General features: G+C 37.6%; 1 pseudogene across 1 annotated transcript; it reads left to right on the top strand.

Annotated features, from left to right (window-relative positions):
• Nucleotides 1-3,622: 3,622 nt before the first annotated feature.
• LOC143597455 (aquaporin TIP1-2-like) lies at nucleotides 3,623-4,704 on the top strand (annotated as a pseudogene). The gene is made up of 3 exons (XR_013146911.1): nucleotides 3,623-3,769; nucleotides 3,968-4,218; nucleotides 4,304-4,704. The product of XR_013146911.1 is annotated as an aquaporin TIP1-2-like (transcript).
• The last annotated feature ends 14,871 nt before the right edge of the window (nucleotides 4,705-19,575 follow it).

Here is a 19,575-nt window from a genome sequence, read left to right as displayed (position 1 = left end):
TTCGTATGAATGTTTTGAATAATGTTAAGCTATGATTGTAAGCTTAACCTTGAAATCGTTTATCTTTGATTGTGAATGAAAACACTTAGTTTTATGTGACGTTTGATATTGCCTGCTTTGGCCTAATAGGTTCTATCACGTTGGTAAGTTTCTCCAGGTAAGTAAACGGGTCCCTCGGTTGATTGGGATTTATGCGAATTACTTTTCCTTAGGCAAGAAACTTACTACTAATGATATCCCCCTTCCAGTTACTACATGCCTGTCAAAATATCTCTTTTGTTTAACATTACTTCATCATGAAGTAACATTTTGTGAAAACATGATTGTGAATGAATGTTTGTAAAATACGATCAAGGTTAAAGGCCATAGCCTCGATTGATAGTCTAAGCTATAATTCAAAATAACTTAAACATAACTCCTACCTTAATTCGGATGCTTAGATTGATAACACGATAAGGCAGGACTTGATCTACTCGCTTATGTGATTGCTAGCTTAATTCCAACTTCGTTTCTTGCACATACTACCAGAAAACAGCACGTCGGCTTACTACGCCAACCAGGCACGCCTTTCGATGTTAACTATGTGAAAATGAAGGTGAAATGGGATGAGCAGAGCTCAATACCCGTCACCCCCTTTTATAGGCTGATTCAGTACCCCATCGCGATACGCGATGGGTTCCTTGTGGCCCGTCGCGTATCGCGACGTCACCATTTTACACCGCTTTATGCGGTGATGACACGTGGCCTGTCATATTATGCCACGTGTCGACACGGTTTCAACACGTGTCCGGTGACTCACCAATCCCATCGCGCTACGTGATGGGTTGATTGTTACCCCGTCGCGTATCGCGATGGGAACAAATTTTCAGAATTTGCACTTTTGGTCCCTGTACTTCCTAAGTTATTACTTTTAAGCTTAAATTGAGAGGGTTAGGGACGTGGTGTTACACATATTGGGGGGATACACGTCTTAATTAATCATCTTAGGTCGTAGTGATCCGTAACGTGTCACTTGATGTCATATTTGATCGTAATAAGTCTTCACTGACATGGGCTAAGATTATGAAGGACCCGAGGTGCCCCTGTTACCCCCGTTTTTTTTGCTTAGTAGTTTAAGTTTCATGATTTCGTCCGAAAATTTTTATAGGTTTTGAGTTGGAGCACCCTTAAAATACGTTTTTGCGACTTCGGTCACCCCTTTGATTGAGCCCAAGCTTCACACTGTTCACTGGCCAACACTGGAATTCCTTAACCCTTATTTACCAAAAATTAATGGGAATTTTGGACGGAAATTCGAAATCATTGACTCTCAACTTTAACTACCATCGATCAACACTGAATCTTATTGACTAATGTTGGCCCCAGACAGCTCGTTTCATCAAAGATGACAAAGTGATTTCAACAAAAGTGTGTGTGTCGTTGTATGGAAATATAAATCGACTTTCGAGAATGGAGACTAGAGAATTTCAGACTTTATATCATTGTGAACGATAATACAAGTTCAAGTCCTGGATCGATAATCAAACATGAAGTAAACGAATAACTCTCGTTTATATTAATCAGATAATATAACTCAAAAACTGATTACAACTCTCAAATCCTAACTCAGTTTGACTTTTAATGAACTCTAACTTGATTGCATCTTTCTTTACAATCCCTAACTTTGTTGCCTATCAATAATGTTAAATTAACTTAGCTAACAAGAAACGAAGAAACCTAATAACCCTAATTTGGTAATCAAACAACCCATTAATAATCCCTTTTAATTCTTGGGTTGCGCATTTCACTTGGGCCAAACAACAATTAAGCCAACACAAATGTTTGGAAGAATGCTATTAGTTAATACGAATCGATAACTAAGAATTATGTAGGAACAGATACGTGATGGCGTGATTTAGAGCGACTAATCAAAAACAATCGGGGTAAGCACATCATCTTCAAGTTGCAATGTGTTGCCTTTAGTATGGGATCAGGGCCCGGGGTCAAGTGTGCGGATAAACCATTGTTTATTCTACTTGTTTCTCACGTTTCAGCCTTTGTTAGTCTATCCCTTTGATTTTCTTCTACACTTACAAATAAAGATAATTGATCCTTTATCGGTAATTCTAACAACTAACATCGACCATCATTGATCAATTTTGACTCTTATTGACCAGTTTTGAATCTAGTTGATCAATATTAACCCTCATTGACGAATATTGTTCTTAATTAAACCTAATTGATTATTACTGACCCCAATTTAGCATTGTTCTTGGTTTCACCATCAGCGATCAATATTGACCCCAAATGGCCATTATTGATCAATGTTGACCCGAACTAACCAACACTTGCCATTATCAATCAATATGTATTTTTTTCATTGGGATTTCATGGTATTCATAGAAAATCACCAACAAATATTCTGTCAATAAAAGGCACAACTCGAGTTCTGAAAATCTAATGGATCATATATGATTCATAGAACATCGATTCAAATTTCTAAAAACAAAGGAATCTACATCTTGTATCAAACACATACTTGTTCATCATGTCAATACCTTTTTTTCTTTAATTTAAATATCAAAACTTCTTAAACTATTACAGTAAAATGGAAGATTAAAACTTGTCGTTTCGTGAAGTCAAACAATGATGCGGTCAGGACTAGGCATCAAAAAGCAATGTTAATACTTAATTATATCTGTCGTGATCTAATGCATATACAAAACTGATTTAACCCATTAAAAAAATTATCTTATAACTTATTATAATCATATACCTACTTTTACAACCATATCTATTACATAAACTTCTAATCCATTCTATTAGAAACATTTGGCTTCAAATATTAACAATATTATTTTTATTTCCATCGAGATGTTCTCTCCAGAATCTACTGTGTATTAAAAAAACATTCATGTCTATTAATAATAAATAATATATTTTATAATAAACTTGTTTTTAACATTAGAGAGAAATGAAATCTTAGAAAGAGTAATAGTCCAATGATTATAAGGTCGGCCCAAATGATTACGACACAGCCACACACTACCAAAAAAGTTCCCGATGGTCGGTTTAAAAAAAAGTCGTCCATTATTGGCAGAAAACATCTGGACGGTTCTAAAGCTTCACCCAAGTTTATTATAAGTTATAACACTGCACTTGGTTAGGGACAATTATATATAGAAGTGTAGTATGCAACAGTAGGATTTTATAAAAAAACCGGTTGCAACCCGGTAGCCGGTTTGGGATTGGCCCCGTATTCCATATTACGTGTAAGGCGCCTCCAAGTAGTGTGGATGTTGCCACGTGGCTACAAGGGTGAAATTTGGATCGTTGATTAAGAGTGGGTGAAGCTTTAGAATCGTCCAGATGTTTTCTGCCAATAATGGACGACTTTTTTTTAAACCGATCATCGGGAACTTTTTTGGTAGTGTGTGGCTGTGTCGTAATCATTTGGGCCGACCTTATAATCATTGGACTATTACTCTTTCTAAGATTTCATTTCTCTCTAATGTTAAAAACAAGTTTATTATAAAATATATTATTTATAAAATATACTACACTTCTATATATAATTGTCCCTAACCAAGTGCAGTGTTATAACTTATAAGCATATAAAAAAACAAGTAACATTTAAGTAAGTTAACAAGTGTTAAAAATGCCGATTTCAAATATAGCCATCGGAACTCCAGAGGATGCTAGATCGCCGGATGCCTTAAAGCGGCGCTTGCAGAGTTTATTTCGATGCTCATTTTTGTTTTTTCCGGTGAAGGTGCTAGCATGGCTTTTGGTGAGTCATTGTCTCACTTAGAAGACAATTTTTTTTTATAATTAGAGAAGAAGTAACATTTGTTGTTTTAAAAAAAATATATTAATGATGTGACAATTTATAGGGGTACTTTAACTAAGTAAAAAATCTAAGCATTTAAAATTACAATATCACTTTTCATGAAATGAATTGATGATTTGTGTTTTTTTATATTTGTAGCAAAGTTAACTGATGGTGGAGCCGCGACACCGGCCGGACTCATTTCAGCATCAATATCACATGCTTTTGCACTATTTGTTGCGGTCTCCGTTGGTGCTAACATATCAGGAGGTCATGTGAACCCAGCCGTGACATTCGGGTTGTTTGTTGGTGGCCACATTTCGTTTTTGAGGAGTGTTTTATATTGGATAGCTCAGTTGCTTGGCTCAGTGGTCGCTTGTTTGCTTCTAAAAATTGTAACCGGTGGTTTGGTAAGTTTGTGAGAAAAATATATTCATCTCATTTACAAGTAGCAAGTAATTAACAACTAATTTATTTGAATATATATTTGTGTAGGAAACATCGGCTTTTGCTTTATCAGCGGGTGTAGGCGAATGGAACGCAGTGGTGTTCGAGATAGTTATGACTTTTGGACTAGTGTACACGGTTTATGCTACAGCCGTTGATCCTAAGAAGGGTGATTTGGGGATTATTGCACCAATAGCAATTGGTTTCATAGTGGGTGCAAACATCTTAGCTGGTGGTGCATTTGATGGTGCGTCCATGAACCCTGCGGTGTCCTTTGGTCCAGCTGTGGTCAGCTGGACCTGGAATAGTCACTGGGTCTACTGGCTAGGCCCGTTTTTGGGTGCGGGTATTGCGGCACTTGTCTACGAGGTTATCTTTATTGGGTCAAGTACTCATGAGCGTCTCCCTACCACAGATTATTAAGAATCAGATTGAGTGTCTGGAATTGTGTTAATTAGTCTGGTGAGAAGCCTTTTGGTTATGTACTCAATTAATTGAATATTTCCTGTTGAATCAAGTTGTGAATTTATTCATTTTGGGTCTTTTAATCCTTCTGTTAAATCCAGCCCATTAGAAGTGTTTGTCCCAAACATAACAACAATTTAAAATGTCTGGACCCATTAAACTTAACAAGAAATAGCAAATTTTCTAGGTCCCAAAACAAAAACATGGATTAATAAATGGATTATATTTCTACAATCCCCCTTAATCCATTTAGTACGTCAAACTTGTAAGCAATCCATTTACCTACACAATCATTAGGTTAACCCTACAATCTTTTGGTAAACCTAAGTTGTAAGCAATTTCTGACCATTTATCGTTCCTTGAAGCCATTTTGCAACTGCCTTGATTCCTCTTTTCCAAATACTTAGAATAGAATGCAAGCAAGCTAGCGACTCTCCTAGTAGCGAAGGAAAGGAGCAACGAAGAAACAGGACACAATAATATAGCGCACATCATAAAAGAGAGTATCCCTTGATCCAAAAGTTCAATCTCCGTTCCATTTGGTGTCTTTTGGTTGTTTGATAAAATCATTAAAAGCCAGCTGACAAGTCTTACGAAATCTATCCCAAGTGATTACTTGAATTCCATTACATAGTTAATGTTGATATATTTAATCCCGATTCGTTAAAATAAAAGAGAGTGGTGGCTAGGTGGATTTCCAGGTGAAGATAAGGAGGAGATCAAAACAAATCTATCATTTTATTAGTTAATTTTATGTTTATCTTTATTTTTAAATTTGGTTTCCTAGTTGTAGTATGACAAGTTTTGTTTAGACTATATAAGGCATTATTTAGTTCGAAATAATAATAAGAAGAGAAGAGTTGAGTTTTAGAAGTTAAAGAAAACTCCATGTTTCCCACATTCCGTCCGATGTCATTATTCATATCAATTATTTAATATTGTTTTGATTGCAATCCCACTCACGAACCCATCATTGCCATACATACATCAGTTCCGATTCTGTATTCATTATTCAAGAACACAACTTGGTGTTAAGATTCAAATCCAATTTGTTTCTCCAACAGGCGATCTACGATCTTTGGGAAGAACAAGAACGGTGTGCGGTGACTAACCACATCAAATTTGAAACTCAAGATCGGATATTATGGCGGATGAAAGACCGGTTGTGCAAGCAAGGGAACCAAGTTCAATTCGTTTCAGTGTCTGAAGTTAAAAAAAACAAACTACAACACGTGGGTTGTAATCATGGAATCGATCCTTGATGCTCAAGGATTATGGGAGGTGGTGTCCGGAGAAGCCTTAGACGAGAGAAAGAACAAGATGGCTAGGGCCATTATTTTTCAAGCCTTACCAGAAAATGTGTTGATGCAAGTTGCAAGAACTCGTGATGCTAAAGAGATTTGGGAATCACTACGGGTTAGATTTCTCGGTGCTGATCGAGTGTAACAAGCTCGCTTACGATCGTTAAAGAGAGATTTTAATCAATTGAAGATGGGAGAAAAAGAATCCGTTGAAGACTTTTCCGGGAAGGTAACGGAATACGCCTCACAATTTGATAGTTTAGGTAGTTTGATGGAAGAACATGAACTCGTAAAAAAACTGCTCGATAGCTTTCCTGACCGTTTTATTGCTATTGTAGCAACTATCGAACAGTGGCCCGATCTTAACACTGTGGTGTTTGAAGATTGTATAGCAAGGTTAAAACCTTTTGAAGAGAGAATCAAAGGCAAGGAAGCATTGACCGAGATGGGAAAATTATTGTATGCCAAAAACGATAATCAAGGAAGAAAGGACAACGATCTAGACCGAAAAAATTATGCTCGGGATCATGGCTCCTCCGGTTATGACCAACGGGGTCGTGGTTGAGGTTCGAGTAGAGGATGTGGTCGGTTTAATAAAAAAAATGATAACCAAAGAGATGGTAATCAACCGAACACGAACAACCAAGGCAGAGATGACTATCAAGGTAATGATCATAACAATCAAAATCATGGTAGAGATAAAAAGCGGTGTTCGGTGTTATAATTGCAATGTTTTGGGCCACTTTGCGTGTGAATATCCGAGTCCACCGACTCAAGAAGCGAATCATAACTAAGCCGAGGCTAAGCCGTCAACTCTTATGATGGCATCGGTTGAAGTTGATAAAGAACAAGTTAAGTTAAATGAAAAGAAGGTTCATCCGTTACTCAAATGACGTGGTAAGAGATTCAATTTGATATTTAAATAATGAGGCGTATAATCACATGACCGGATGTGAAGCCCACTTTGCCAAAATTGATTATCGAGTGAGCGGTTTGGTGAAATTTTGAGATAGGTCCAAAGAGAATATTAAAGGGAGAGGTTCCATTATTTTCGATTTCAAGAATGGTGAGCAATGATGTTCAGGTATTTTGAATATATATTAGTGTATTAATTATGTAGTTTTATTGAGTATACTGTTAGAACTTTGGTACTTCATAAGTGCTATTGTATTTCAGGTCATTGATCGTTAACGATGCTAAATGGGAGACCTGTATGAGCATGGAATGATATATCAGGAATACCGAAGCATGATTTGATGTCTTGGGAAGTGTTACAAGGATTCGGGAAGAGTATGGATGAGAAATCATAAGCCGATGCTAAAACTGAACAAAATGGGTTATCAAAATGCGACCATGAAGTAAAACGAGCATATCCAGGGCTAGAAAATGAGTTACGGGACCCATAATATATGAATTTTGGGTTTCGCAACGAGAGGAATCCAAATATAAGGTTTTCTTTGGTTGCAATACGCGATGAGATGGGCATATGGCCATAGCCTATCGCTATGGACATAAAAAACGGGAAAAATCAGGTTTTGACCTATATATTCTATTTTACGAACCCTAATCAAGATTGACGACCACCAACAGCTATTAGGCGATTTTGGTGACTTCCAGGGCTACCAATCATCTCTTGATCAATCCTAATGGCATTCCTCATCATAATTGAAGATCTATTGTTGACGATGCTCGGCTAGTCTTCTCGAATCATATCCGGGATGTAAAGTTTGTATTGCTTTCAGTTTTCTCATGTATTAAGAACACATACTTTGTAACTGTTGATGATTAATCTATGAGTATTGATGTTTAGTATTGCTGTGCGTTCAGTCTGTTTAGGTTTACGTTGATCAGAACGATTAGTTTGTCGGTTGCTATAACAATTTCTCATAGGATTGTTTTGATTAGATGAATACAAAGAAGCATACAATTGCCCTTAGTTGAGTCACACTGGCAGGGACTGTTTGATAACCAGTGCCGTGTGTTAGCGATTGTTGATGCCTAAGGTTTAGCTCATTAATTAGTCTGTGTTAATCAGTAATAGTTAATCTGTTAGGTTGCATGAGATTACTGTTTGTTTGCATTCTTGAACCCCGGGTGTGATTTGCTTTTGTTAATTATTTGAAACTTGTTACTCGTTTGTTTACTTAATTCTATATTCAAACTATTGCTTGTGTGATCAGCACTAAAATCTGTCACTTCATAATATTAAAAATTGTTTACACGAATTGCACTGACCATATACTCCTGGTGGATAAGATACCTTATTTACCCTATCTACTTAGGTTATTTAGGTTTTTGCATGACTCAAAAGACGGTCATCAAAATGGCGCCGGTCATGGGGAGTTAGTGCGCTTAGTGTTTTTCGTGTTATTTGAAATCTGTGTTTAATTTTAATTTTAGTCTTAATTTTAGTTTTTAGTTTATTTTATTTTTCTATTTTACGCGGGGTGTGTTGTATGTGCAGATAACTGATGTGCGCGTGCGCGTGCGGTTAAAATATAAGAGGTTGGATGATTTGCTTTTGCACAAGATCGTGTTTTAAATTTATAAAAGTGATTTCTACAAAGACTAAACACACACAAAATAGGCAAGTGTACTTATCGTATATGTAGAATAGTATTGGTAAGAACCAAGTATCGATCCGTGGACACAAATGTTTCTATTAATGAATCGTTGTTTTACTTTAATCGGAGGTTTTAATCATTTTGGGGTTAATTTTCTTCAAACTTCTTATAAAATATAAATACTTATATATATATATATATAATATATAGGTGACCAAGAAGAGGGATTCTAAACGAGTTGTTCAATTATGTGAAGGTTACCATCTAATATCTTGAATCCACTCCATTATTCCTTGATGATTAATAATTAAACATGTGATTGACTTGTCCTAATAATATATGATAGAATTATGATCCTCATTTTTGAATGAACACATTCTATGACATAATGAATAATAGCATGAATATTTTCAAGTCCATCCTATGCTTAATAGCATGCTACCCCGAGAATGTCAATTTAAGTAGACAAGCAGTTGGTAAAGTAGAATGATTAGAATTGACTTCGATTTCTCAAATACTAATCCTAACAACTTCGAGTGGTTGTAGTTAACTCACACAACCTCCCATGGGTTGATTTATGTAGGTTATAATTACACATTCCGTTAACATATGATTTCTTTAACTAGCATGATATCCTAAGCAAAGCCATTTTCGGATTACCAAGGTTTAGAAAAATACATCATAACTTATATCTCATCATTTCTAAGTACAATATAAGGATCCTTGTTTCGATAATGTATCAAAGTATTTCTATCTTTCAAGAACATGAATCGATCATGAACGATTGCCAATGGAATTGACAACCACCAACTTTGAATTAGTGATTTAAGATGGTGAAACATTTCTCATCAAAAGATAATTGTAATATAACCATGTACTTTACTAGACTACATCACATATCTTGATTAATTATCAAGTAAAACAAAGCTTCTTCATAGATTTTAGATGGTAAAAGGAGTTTAGCTCATAATGAGCATGATGATAAACATTAAGATGATTGATAATAACAAATACATGATTAAATTTGGAACAATATAACCAAATGTAGATGAATCCTTCTTCTTAATGATGGTAATGATTGTTGATGATGATGATTGATGGTGATGATCTCCAAGCCTTCAAACTATTCACTAAATATCTAAAGTGAGTGTTAGTGTGTGTTTTTATAAGAGAGAATCGGATAGAAATCTTTTCAAGGCACACAAAATGAGTGCAACATGAGCCACTATTCAAGGCATTCTGGATTGTGAGGCACGGCCCCGTGCTTGATGAGCACGCCCCCCGTGCATTTTTATGACATGTGCCAGATTTGTTTTGTCTTTTCTGTGAGGTGGCAACGACCACGTGGTTGGTAGGCACGACCCCGTGCTTTATAGTGACATGTGCTCAATTCTTCTTTGTCTTTTCTGTATTCTCGTCCACGGCCCCGTGCATGATGAGCACGGCCCCGTGCTTTTGCTTCTAGATTTTGTCTTTTCTTGTGTTAGAGGCATGGGGGCGTGTTTCTTTGTTTTCTTGTGTTTTCTTATGTTTTTCTTCGTCTTTTTGCTTGTTTCTTCGTTTGGGGCTTGGTTTCACATGAAATTATGTTTTATTATGATAAGTAGTCTCTTATGCTATGTTATTTGATAGAAATTGCAGTTTTTTAGAGATTATTTGATGCCAAAAAGATGTATATTTTTTGTACATCAAACATCCCCACACTTGAACATTGCTTGTCCTCAAGAAATCTTCTTATAAATATCCACTAAAAACAACAAGCTTAGATTATAACCATCCCTTAAATGGGCTTCCAAGAAGATGAAACAAAATAACCAAAATTTTAGTGATAATTAAGAATGAACTTTTGTTTTTTTGAGCTTCCGTTTATGCAAAACTTCACGTTCTCACAATGTTCACTCACACTTGGTTTTATATCTGATCATACTTGTGATGTATGTATGTGAACACTCTTAGTCGAAATCTAACATGTGATAAATAAGCTTGTAACAAATTCAGCTCTCCACCTTTTAAAGGGTTGCATAGTTCAGAAGATAAAAGGGTTTGGTTTTGTGTGAGTAGGGGTTTGGTAATTTTGTGGTGGTTCAAGGGTTAATGAGGATGGTAAATAAAACTTCCTACTGATTGTCGGGAGTCTTAAGATGTTTTCAATGGTTAGCTCCTTTTCTCTGAGTTTTTTTTTTTATTTTTATTATATACCTAATGACTATTTTAAGGTCAGATCGTCAAGACCAGTTTTATCGATGATGTGGATCAATTCTTCCTCAATCCTGTTCTGAATATAACTTCCAACTCTAATGGATCGTTCGGCTTTGAGCCTAATAGCCCCCATCCTCATTAGTTCGGTATATTCATGCTGAGACTGAGTTTTACTTTTTCTACATCTTCCTTCGTGGGACCAGTTTCCGCAACCTAAGCATCATTCATATCTTTTTTGCTCTTCTCTTCATTGCGTTTTTGGAAATTCCACAGAATGGTGGCCTTTGTTCGTCTTGGCGCCACTTTTTCCTCATCTCATTGGTAAAGAGAAAGATTCTCTCCCTAAGTTCTGGAGGCAACCTAGGTTTTGTGAATTGTATGCAGCAAAGGAAATTGAAATCGAAAGAATGCATTTCCAGTTCTTTAGGGTCTGACGGTAAAAGACCAGTGTTGTATTTACCGGTGAAAATGGATAAAGTGATCTGGTTTTTGGGTTTTATAATTTGGTAATGGGTTTGATGGAATTGTGTAAATATTACCTTCTTCCTTATACAACTCTTTGATAAGAGTTCTATCCGTTGCCAAGGTTTTATAATTTGGTAATGGGTTTTTGGGTTTTATAAGTTTTTGGTGCCGTTGCCGAGGACACGATACGTTTCTAAGAACAATCTAAGTTTTAATTTAATCATTGTCAATAATTGTACAAATTTTTATCTTCTATTTTATTTTATCTTTAATTTTTATTTTTTTTAAAATATATAATTTTACGGCTAGCCTACTTTTTACCTTTATTCACCTTACCTTACTTTAGCTTAATTAACTTAAACCTTAGATAGTTTAGACTAGCTTATTGTTTAACTTAGACTAACTTTAACTAACTTTTAATTTAGTGTTTAATTTTTATTTAGTCCCATGAATGTCCTCTACTTTTAAGCCTGCGCTTGTTTCTCCAATTTCTGAACCGGAACGATTCTTTCGTCGACGAACTCGTAAACGAACTACAAAAAATGCAGAAGAAATCAAAGACGAATCAGTAGACGCCACCATATCAGGAGAAAATCAAACCGAAGAAATGATGGCGGCCCAGAACAATGAGCTGAACATGAGCCAGTATGCCAAGCCAACTCTCGAAGGCTATGGCAATGGAGTGGCTCCACCCGAAATTACCGAAAATTTTGAAATCAAATCTAGCACCATTCATATGGTGGAAAATTCAGTTCAATTTCATGGTCTCCTCTACGAAGACCCTCTTTCTCACATATCTCGATTCCTATGAATCTGCGGAACCTTTAAAATCCAAAACTGTTCAGAAGATCAAATCAAACTCAAACTCTTTCCTTTCTCTCTGAGGGGCCAAGCCCTAGAATGGATAGAATCTCTTTCTTCTGGTTCCATTACCACTTGAGACCAGATGGTTGAACAGTTTCTCCTCAAATATTTTCCGCCGAATAAAACTGCCAAATACCGAGCCAGCATTACCGGATTCCGGACCGATGATGACGAATCGTTACACGCAGCATGGGAAAGATACAAAAGTCTTCTAAGAAGATGTCCACATAATGGACTGAGCGTATGGTTACAAGTACAAACTTTCTTTGACGCACAATCCAGTCAAAACAAGCAAGCCATCGACCAGATCGCTGGTGGAGACTTGGGATCCAAATCACCTAACGAAGCATTTGAAGTCCTCGAGAAGGCCGCAAAGAAGAGTTTTGCTTACAACCCACCAAGATCTACACCTACACATAAAGGAATACACCACATTGATTCCAACACTCTTGTCACAGCAAAGCTTGAAGCTCTCTCTAAAAAATTCAAACAACTTCAAGCCATACTTATGGAGGAAGCCATAAGACGATTGACAGTAAGCAAGTCATCATGGGCATGGAAGAAGTCGATTTCATCGCTCGGCAGAACAACGCTTTCAGCAACAACTACAATCCAGGATGGAGAAACCACCCGAATTTCAGCTGGAAAGACAGAGGTAACACTCAAACTCTACACGGATTCGAAAAAAGCCCGGTAAATCAACCCTTTCAACCAAAACCCCAATTTCAAAGTTCTAGTAGCCATCAGAATCCAAGCTATTCAAAAATTGAAGAAATGTTGATTCAAATCATGACCAAAACAAATGAAGCTGAAAAGAAGGCCGACTCAAGACCTGTTGATATCATCGGAGTATTGCTGAAACATGAAGCTAACCTGCAAAGTCAACAAGCATCATTGCAGGATTTAGAAACTCAGATCGGACAGATTGCCCGACAACTCTCTGAAAGACCACCTGGCGCTCTTCCAAGCAACACTATAACAAACCCAAATACAGCACCCAACGCTGTTACATTAAGAAGTGGCACAACCACTGTTGCCTCACCAACTTCAGAACCAGTTATGGAAAAGGAATCCCCTGATAAAACGCAGGAAAGACTGATCCCAACAGGCACCGTACAACCTAAGGAACCAGTCCGAACTTATGTTCCACCTATTTCATACCCTGGACGGCTGAAACATGAGAGATTGGAAGCTCAGTATAGGAATTTTTTAGAACTCTTCAAACAACTCAACATCAACATCCCTTTCGTCGAAGCCATTGCTCAAATGCCGACATATGCAAAGTTTCTCAAAGAAGTGCTGACCAACAAAAGGAAGCTGGAGGATCTCTCGCACGTCACCTTGAGAAAAGGATGCTCAGCTGTCCTCTAAAGCAAGCTGCCGTCGAAAATGACCGATCCAAGGAGTTTTACTATCCCTTGTCTCATAGGAAATTTATCTGTTAGCAATGCCCTAGCTGACCTAGGAGCTAGTATTAATTTAATGCCTTATGCGGTTTTGCAAAACTAGGGATAGGAGAACCAAAGCCCACCCGCATGAGCATTCAGTTAGCTGACCGATCCGTTAAATATCCTCGGGGCATTGTTGAAAACATGCTTGTCAAAATTGACAAGTTTGTTTTCCCAGTATAATTTGTGATTCTAGACATGGAGGAAGAAAAAAGTGTACCTCTGATTTTAGGAAGACCCTTCTTAGCCACTGCAAAGGCTATTATTGATGTTTAAACTCACTCTCAGGGGCAATGACGAGGCAATCACTTTTGACATAGGAAAATATATGCAATATCCGCAACATCACGATGACGCATTATATTGTATCGACATCATCGATTCTATCGTGAGTTGCTATGTGCGAGATTCCTCCATCACTAGCAGGATGGAAACACAAATCTTAACCGAAACCATCACCAAACCTATCTTAGATAACGAAAATCTCAATGCTATCAACAACAATCAAGAAACATCAGAAATAGTATGTGAGATCACCGAGAACAATGAAAAATCAAAACCATCAATCGAAGAACCACCAGCCTAAGAGTTAAAAGAACTACCAAAACATCTCGAATACGCCTTCCTAGAAAAATATTCTCAACTCCTAGTAATTATTTCATCTCACCTTTCCAAAGAAGAGAAAGCGAACTTCTTAAGGTTCTCAAAAACCATAAGAAGGCCATCGCATGGAAGATCATGGATATCAAGGGCATCAGTCCCAACTTTTGTACTCACAAAATCCTCATGGAAGAAGAATACAAACCCGTGGTCCAACATCAAAGACGTCTCAATCCCAACATGCAAGATGTGGTGAAGAAGGAAGTAATCAAACTCCTTGATGCCGGATTAATCTATCCAATCTCAGATTCACCTTAGGTCAGTCCAGTTCAAGTAGTACCCAAGAAGGGAGGAATGACAGTTGTAATGAACGAGAAGGACGGGCTAATACCGATGAGAACCATCATAGGCTGGCGAGTTTGCATTGACTACCGGAAGCTTAATGACGCCACAAGAAAAGATCATTTTCCACTTCCTTTTATCGATCAAATGCTTGAGCGATTATCGAGAAAAATGTTCTACTGTTTTCTTGATGGATTCTCTGGATACTTTCAAATTCCCATCGCTCCTGAAGATCAGGAGAAAACCACTTTCACTTGTCCATGCGGAACCTTCGCCTACTTAAGAATGCCATTTGGATTATGTAATGCTCCGGCCACCTTCCAACGTTGCATGATGGCCATCTTTCATGAAATGATCGAGTACTCTATGGAAGTTTTCATGGATGACTTCTCAGTCTTTGGAGACTCCTTCGATCATTGTTTGAAAAACCTAGACAAAATGTTGACTAGGTGTGAGGAAGTGAACTTAGTACTCAACTAGGAAAATGCCACTTTATGGTCAAAGAAGGCATCGTTCTAGGTCATAAGATATCCCAAGCAGGATTAGAAGTTGATAGAGCAAAAATAGAAACCATATCCAAACTTCCACCACCAACTTCAGTTAGAGCCATTAGAAGTTTTCTAGGTCACGCGGGATTTTACTGTCGCTTCATAAAAGACTTTTCCAAAATTGCTAGACCTATGACCAAACTTCTGGAGAAAGACGCACCGTTTGTCTTCTCCAAGAATGTGTTGAATCATTCAACATATTAAAAGACAAACTCGTCAATGCACCAATCATGACTACACCCGATTGGACCCTTCCATTCGAAATCATGTGTGATGCAAGCGACTTTGCAGTTGGAGCCGTACTCCGGAAATGCAAAGAAAAACATTTTCACCCAATTTACTATGCTAGTAAAACTCTTAATGATGCACAAGAAAATTACACCACAACAGAAAAAGAGTTATTAGCAGTAGTCTTTGCCTTTGAGAAATTTAGATCATACCTCGTTCTTTCCAAAACCATAGTTTACACCGACCATGCCGCCATACGTTACGTCTTCAACAAGCAAGATGCCAAACCTAGACTTATCCGATGGATCCTACTACTCCAAGAATTCGATATAGAAGTCAAGGACAAGAGAGGAGCAGAGAATGTAGCCGCAGACCATCTCTCACGCTTAGAATGCCCAGATTCAGAGGAACTTCACAAAGAAGTTATCGATGATAATTTTCCACACGAAATTCTCATGCATATCCAAGCAGTCATGCAGGAAAAGGATGAAAGTCCTTGGTTTGCCGACTTCGCAAACTATCTGGCTTGTAGAACCCTAAGAAAAGGGCTAACTCATCAACAACGCAAGAGATTCTTCTCCGACCTTAAGTTCTACTTCTGGGAAGATCCATACCTGTTTAGGATAGGTGCCGATCAGGTTATTTGTAGGTGTGTAGCAGGAAAGGAAACCTTAGATATTCTCAAACACTGCCATGAAGGACCTACTGGGGGACACCACGGTACCGCCACTACGGTCAGAAAAGTGTTTGATGCAGGATTCTTCTAGCCCACCATATACAAAGATACACATGCTTTGATCCAAGCATGCGATGCTTGTCAAAGAGGCAGGAACATCTCAGCCAAGAATGAGATGGCTCAAAAAGGCATTCAATTTTGTGAGGTCTTTGATGTGTGGGGAATAGATTTCATGGGCCCTTTTCCTAACTCATTCGAAAATAAGTACATCCTAGTAGCAGTCGACTACGTGTCTAAATGGGTTGAAGCTAAAGCTCTTCCCACTAATGATGCTCGGGTTGTAGTAAGATTTCAAAAAAAGTTATTTTCACGATTCGGTACTCCGAAAGCCCTAATCAGCGACGGAGGTACCCACTTCTGTAACGCTCTGATGGACAAAGTCTTAGCACGATATGGGGTTCACCACCGACTGGCAACACCATATCACCCTCAGACTAGTGCGCAAGTAGAGGTCTCGAATTGAGGAATTAAAAGGATTTTAGAAAGAACTATAGGAATGAATCGCAAGAATTGGGCAGAAAAATTAGATGACGCATTATGGGCCCTAAGGACGGCTTACAAAACCCCCATAGGAACAAAACCATTCAAACTTGTTTATGGGAAGACATGTCATCTACCCGTAGAGCTAAAACACAAAGCGTATTGGGCTCTGAGAGCAGTGAATTTTGATCTAATGTCCGCCGGTAAAAACCGAGAAGATCAAATTCACGAGCTCGAAGAACTAAGAGCACTGGCATATGAAAATTCTTGGTCTTACAAAGAAAAGACTAAAAGTTTACACGATGCCCATTTAAAAGTAAAAAAAAATTTCAAGTTGGCGACCGTGTACTGTTATATAACACACGTTTACGTCTTTTCCCAGGAAAGTTGAAATCTCGTTGGACAGGTCCACACATAGTTGAATAAGTTTTTGACTATGGGGCAGTCGAGATTTCAAATTCTGAAGGCCAAAATTTCAAAGTTAATGGACATCGATTGAAACCATACATCGATGGACCATTCGAGACCTTCTCGGAGGTACTAATCCTCCACCCAGATCAGTGAACATTTTGGAAGTAGGGTCTGGCCAAAACCCTGATTAAACTAGGCATTGAAATAAGGTTAAAAATATATAATAAATAAATAAAATAATAATAATAATAATAATAATAATAATAATAATAATAATAATAATAATAATAATAATAATAATAATAATTTTAAGTATTATTATGTTTGTTGGTCGTATGCAGTTTTTATATAGGTACACTACAGGAAAACGGACGAACAACAGGGGACGCTCTGTCAAAATTTCGTTAGCCCGTAGGGAAGTTCCTTTCCATTTTACCCTCCATAATTCATATGAATCTTATTATTAATCTTTTATGAATCTTTTCACATTGAGGACAATGTGAGATTCAAGTGTGGGGAGGGGAATTACTTGACCAATTGCTTGCTCAACTAATTATAAGATTCTCTAATAACAAAATTTTTTGTAGCAAACAAAGACTATTTTTGAAAACAAAACCAAAAGCATATCCAAGAATTTTTTTTCAAATAACCAACTACAAATCTACTATAACCAAAAAAGTGAAAAAGTAAAAAGAAGTGTTGTAATAATGAGAACAAATTTATGCAAAATATGGCGTTTATACCCAATCCCTCCGTTACTGTGAGATAAAACTCATGCCATATAAATATTTTTTCGGAAGCATTGAGTGAGTCATATGTTTTGTGTGATTTAGAACTTGTCGTAATTATTCATTTTAAGACCACACGAAGCGTTATATAAGGAAGAAGGTAATATGATCACAATCCCATCAAACCATTCTCCAAATCACAATACCCAAAAACCCTATCACACCACTTTATCCCTCTCACCAGTAAAATACAACACTGGTCTTTTACCGGCAGACCCTAAAGAACTGTAATTGCATTCTTTTGATTTCAATTTCCTTTGCTGCATACGTTTAGCAAAACCTAGGTTGCCTCCAGAACTTAGGGAGATAATTTTTCTCTTTAGCAATGAGCTGAGGAAAAAGTGGCGCCAAGATGAACAAAGGCCACCATTTTGTGGAGTTTCCAACAGCGCAATGAAAAGAAGTGCAAAAAGATATGAACGATGCTTAGGTCACGAAAACTTGTCCCACGAAGGAAGATGTAGAAAAAGTCAAACTCAGTCTCACATGAATATACCGAACTAATGAGGGTGGGGGCTATTAGGCTCAAAGCCGAACGATCCATTAGAGTTGGGAGTTATGTTCAGAGCAGGATTGAGGAAGAACTGATCCACATCCTCAACAAAACTGGTCTTGACAATCTAACCTTAAAAGAGTCACTAGGTTTGTAAAAAAAAAGTTTAGCAATCGGGAGGAGCTAACCATTGAAGACATCTCAATACTCCCGACAATCAGCAGAAGTTGTATTTACCATCATCATTAACCTAAGCCCTTGAACCACCACAAAATTACAAAATCTCTACTCACACAAAACCAACCCAATTACCTTCTGATCTATGCAACCCTTCACAAAGGTGGAGATTTGAACTTGTTACAAGCCTATTTATCACAGGTTACATTTTGACTAAGAGTGTTCACATACATACATCACAGGTATGATCAGATATAAAATCGAGTGTGAGTGAACATTGTGAGAACGTGACGTTTTGCATAAACGGAAACTCATAAAAACAAAATCACCTTTTTATATATCACTACATATATTCCTATGATTTAAGGTTGGTTATTTTGTTCCCATTTTCTTGGAACTCTTTTGGGGATGTTTAAGCTATGGTCCTAACTTGCTATTTTTAGAGAATATTTATAAGTAGCTTGCTTGAGGACAAGCAAGGTTCAAGTGTGGGGATGTTTGATGTATATAAAAATATACATCTTTTTAGCATCAAATAATCTCTAAAAACTACAATTCTATCGTATAATATAGTTAAAATAACTACTTATCATGTTAAAATGTATTTTCAGGTGAAACCAAGCCTCAAACGAAGAAACGAATGAAAAGCCAAAGAAAAACCAAAGAAAACAGCAAAACATGGGGTTGTGCTTCATGAAACATGGGGCTGTGCTTCAGGAAACAAGGGGCTGTGCTTTCAGGAAACATGGGGCTGTGCTTTTGGAAACACGGGGCTGTGCTTTCAGAAAACACGGGGCCGTGCTTTTGGAAGCACGGGGCCGTGCTCACCTTTCAGAAACGACAAAAAGAATTAGCACATGTCACTAAAATGCACGAGGGCGTGCCTCAGGAAGCACGTGGCCGTGCTTACCTTCCGGAAACGACAAAAAGAATTAGCACATGTCACTAAAAAGCACGGGGCCGTTGCCACGTCATAGAAAAGACAAGACAAATCTGGCACATGTCTTAAAAATGCACGGGGGCATGCTCATCAAGCACGGGGCCGTGCCTCACTATCCAGATTGCCTATAAATACTGGCTCATGTTGCACTCACTTGGTGTGCCTTGAAAAGAGTTCTATCCGGTTTCACTTATAAAAACACACACAAACACTTACGTAGAAGATTTAGTGAAGAGTTTGAAGGCTTGGAGGTCATCACCATCAACCATCA

This window comes from Bidens hawaiensis, unplaced genomic scaffold (assembly GCF_021521415.1).
Source record: "Bidens hawaiensis isolate Kalapana, Puna unplaced genomic scaffold, B.hawaiensis_p1.1 tig00048322_1, whole genome shotgun sequence".
NCBI classification, from domain to species: domain Eukaryota; kingdom Viridiplantae; phylum Streptophyta; class Magnoliopsida; order Asterales; family Asteraceae; genus Bidens; species Bidens hawaiensis.
This window is presented reverse-complemented; position numbering and strand designations above follow the sequence as displayed.